The sequence below is a fragment of the Sinocyclocheilus rhinocerous genome, unplaced genomic scaffold (assembly GCF_001515625.1).
Source record: "Sinocyclocheilus rhinocerous isolate Xijiao unplaced genomic scaffold, SAMN03320098_v1.1 scaffold6573, whole genome shotgun sequence".
NCBI classification, from domain to species: Eukaryota; Metazoa; Chordata; class Actinopteri; order Cypriniformes; family Cyprinidae; genus Sinocyclocheilus; species Sinocyclocheilus rhinocerous.
Window position 1 is genome coordinate 59,331 of NW_015666913.1, and position 4,363 is coordinate 63,693.

The following is a 4,363-nucleotide window of genomic DNA, read 5'->3' on the forward strand; positions in this document are numbered from 1 at the left end:
AAAAGAAAAAATTGGCTCTTAAAAAGGTTCCCCACCCCTGGTCTAGCGATACCAAAAGTGAAAACAGCTGTGGCCGCCTTCTAATTAGCACACCTAACAGCCTATAGCAGGGCAATTACTCAAATCGAAACTACAATTCGCACTTAAGTGCAGGAAGGGATAACACAGGCTCCTTCTTAGCCGACGGCAATTATTATAATTACCAGTAAGTGCAAACAAAAATACAAACTACAGCGAAAATACAAAGCAGAAATAGATAGAAAATTAAATATTCCTTCCTAGCAGCAAGTAATAATTTAAACAACAGATCCCTTCTAATTAGCACAGCCAATAGCCTATAGCAGGGCAATTACTCAAATCGAAACTACAATTCGCACTTAAGTGCAGGAAGGGATAACACAGGCTCCTTCTTAGCCGACGGCAATTATTATAATTACCAGTAAGTGCAATCAAAAATACAAACTACAGCGAAAATACAAAGTAGAAATAGGTAGAAAACGAAATATTCCTTCCTAGCAGCAAGTAATAATTTAAACAACAGATCTACAAACAAGTATTAAGCAAAACACTCATGCGCTGCTGTCCGTTTCTTCTGTTGACTAATCGCTTTTCAGCTATGTGAAAAATATCTGTCTGTCTATACACATAAAGTGTATAATTGGAACATAGTTCACTGATGGAGCTGTGATGAGCTGATGATGTGAATGAGAGAGAGAGAGAGAGAGAGAGATGCAGAGAAGAGCGTGTGCAGAGCAGGGGACGCGAGGGACAGGATTAAGAATCACTGCTTTAGAACACTGATTTTGAAACTTGTGAATCCATTAGAATCATTAGAAGACAGAATCGCGATTCATTTATGAATAGATTTTTTCGTGCCTAGTTTTGACGGCATGGCAACAACTCTTACTCTTCTCTAAAGCAGTGCAGCATGGCCTCGCCCCCCTTGTTGCATGTTCCTGGGTTTGTGACATCAAAAAATAATACTTAAGTGCGTTGCCGGTTTCGTTGCTCAGTGTAGTCACACAGGTAAAGTCGCAGGTCTTTACACTCGTCGGTCTTCACACAAGGAGGGCTGAAAGCCCTCCACACGTTTTTATAGGCATTAAACTGCCATAATTTTAAAAGATGATATCTCCGTTTGCATTGAACTTTCAGCGTCGTAACTTTGCAGATATTGTTTATGCTCAAACAGCCACATTACACACTAACTAACGTTAAAAAAGTGAAATCACAATCAACCACCCCTTTAAAAAATGTTTAATGCTTTGCAATTGGAGGGCACCCCTCTAGTAAACAGGAGTGATATCCACTTTGAGTGTCAGATAAGTGATATTTCATGATAGTACTGTATGTACAGCTCTATGCATAGTAGCAGTCCTTCAATAACAAGGTGATGTAGTTGAGACTCTCTTGTCCTGTCATTATCCTTTTTCATCTTGTCTAATTCTTTCCTTGTTTTTACATCTATGAAATAAATCTTACTTTTCTTTCCTCTTGTTGTCTATACCATTGTTAATTTCTCTTTGCCTTGACACTTCTGTTCCAGTGCCATGTCTTGTGGCAGTGCCTGACCAGAGTTGCCTTTTGATTTGCTCTTTTTGCTTCAATTTGTCCTCCGATTCTCTCACCAGTGTTACCTTTTTTCCTTCTCCATATAACAAAGGAAATCTGAGGTCCTCATCCTCAATGGTTTTATAAGCCCTGTTGAGACAAAAAAAGAGAAAAGAAAGTGGGACTTAAGGTTAAGGTATTAAAGTACAAACCATACTGGACCTGACCATAATGTCAGCAAATGAAAATTTGTTTATAGTAATCATTTAAAAACAACAAATGTACAAGTGCTGTAGAAACAAAAAAAGAAAGAAAGAAAGAAATTAAAAACTTAAAAATTAAATAGATTTTATTTAAAGTATATTAGTAATGAAATAGTTGTAAGTACAGTCTTCCCAAATGTGCTACTAGCAAAGTCCTCTGAATATTTTTGGGATAGTATACTTTTTCAATGCACTAAAATCTATTTAAATATCAGTGGTATTTAGTATACTTTTGCAATTGCACTGAAGTACTACTGAAGTAGAAATATACTTTTACAGTTTTTCTCAATCGATTTGACACTTTTCTCCAATGCAACTTGTTCTCAAAACATTTAACACAGCCATCCAAACACAAAATTATTTTAACCAAACAGTTCAACTTTACTGCAAAATGAAACACTGCAATTTTTTCTAGTAATGCAATTATTACAATTAAATATTAACATCAAATCTCTAGGTGTTTTCTCTATTGATTATAAAACACGTTCAGCTGTAGATGCACAAATATGCTAATGAAAATACATGTTTATTGCAATTCTTCAACAGGGAGTTTTGTTTTATATATATTGTGTATATCTAAACAAAATAAAAATTGTTATCCAACACCTGCTATCACCCATGAGAAAAAACTAATTGCCCCTTTAAACTTAAAATCTGTTTGTGCCACCTTTAGCAGCAAGAACTGCAAACAAACTTTTCTGATAACTACAGATCAGTCTTTTACAGCACAGTGGTGGATATGTATATATAACTGAATTACTGAATTATTGATCTTGCCTTTCATTTACATCTGGAAGAGAATTTCATTGCATTTTATCAACACTACATATTTGCTGCGCTTGCATCATAGGAGAAAAAATGTAAGAAGTCTGAATCCATGTTTAAAAAGCTCCTGTCTCAACATCTCCACAGGCCTCTTCCTTTGTGGCTGGGGATGTTGTTCTGGACCACCATGTCAACAATACTCCTGTTCCATTCAAAATAATCTTGATGGTCCACCTGAATGATCTCAAACGTAAATTCTGAAAAAATGTTTGGATATTTATAGTAAATAAATTTTATTTATATTTTATTATTATTTTTATTTTGCATATTCATTCTTGCTCATTGTATACTTTCCCTTTCATTATTACCCTAAAGCAATTGTGATAAATGTGTAAACGATTTGGAAAACTGCATTTCCTGTGTTGAGTGTATGATCAACCGAATAGCTATCAGTTTAGGGCCAATCGAAAATATACTATGTTCATTTGATCGAACGACAAATTACAGAGTTTTGTTTGTTGTGTTTGGACAAATAGTACATAAATGTTTGTGATTTGTGTAAAACATTTTTTTCAGATATTTTAAAGTATTGGTTGGTGTAACAACTTTTGTATTCCAGGAGGAAGAAGGAGGCGGGAACCGGCGAACGCTCAAAGAAAACTTTAATAAATGTACAATCTGTTTAGGACAATTACAAAGTATTCAGGTCACTGTGTTAACTGTTTTGAGAACAGTGACCTGAGTTTGGAGACATGAGTCAAATCGATTGAGAAAAACTGTAATTAGTGTATTTAGTGTATAACTTTTACAATTTTATATAGCACAAAAAATAAGAATGTACTAGACATGCACTTGCTTGTATTTAAGTATTTTTAGTGCATTCAAGTACACTTTATTTTTACCTGGGGTACCAAAACTCAAGTTTAACAGTAAGCATACTTTTAGCATAAAGTACTTGAAGTGCTATATTTTTAATGTAGAAAAAAAGTGCTATTAATGACATAGTAATAGTTTAATTGATTGTACTATTTAAAGACACCAAAAACATTTAGGTAAGTATATTATATGAAGGGAATGTTAACAATTACAATACATTTGAAATGAAGGATTTAATCTATAAAAATATGTGGGCAATACACTATACATTTTGTATATATTCATCATATATTAATCTTATATTTTAAATAATTAATAATTGTATTTTCTATGTATGATGAGTATATTTACTGTAAATCTCAGGTGTCCCCAGAATGTGTCTGTGAAGTTTCAGCTAAAAATACCCCACAGATCATTTATTATTTAATTTTGAAAATGCCTATTTTGAGTGGAAGCAGTGCATGTCTTTTTAAATGCAAATGAGCTGCTGCTCCCTGCCTCCCTTTTCCAGAATAAAGCCGTTTGTGCCTTTACAGCTCGTGCCTCAGATACTCTGCCAAAAAACATCTGTCTGGTTTTGATTATCATGTCTATCATACTGAAATCATACCTTTTAAAGCCATATCAGAAAACCGTATATCAGAAGTTTAAACTAAGTGCACACACCGAAGCACGTGCACAGAAAGCGGCTATCACACGGCATGTGAGTACTAAACTAAGTTTTTAAGTCTAAGCACTTAAACTGTTAAATAAATACACACAAGTTTATATTAAAAACACAAAAGTTTGTGTGGCAGCAGCTTAAATATACAGTAAATAAATAAAAAACATCCACTGCTCTCGTCTCCTCTGAGGCTGGGACTCTGTAGCGTCTGGACCACTCAAACACACGATATATATTTTGTTTT

The 4,363-nt window shown here is 34.3% G+C and overlaps 1 protein-coding gene across 1 annotated transcript in view; it reads right to left on the reverse strand.

Moving 5' to 3' along the window:
- LOC107733210 (protein phosphatase 1H-like) overlaps positions 1 to 1,696 on the reverse strand; it is a 46,208-nt gene extending 44,512 nt beyond the window's left edge. The window contains exon 1 of the mRNA XM_016544755.1: positions 1,638 to 1,696. The gene's annotated coding sequence lies outside the window, so the exon portion shown is untranslated. The remainder of the gene's footprint in view (positions 1 to 1,637) is intronic.
- Between the last annotated feature and the right edge of the window lie 2,667 nt (positions 1,697 to 4,363).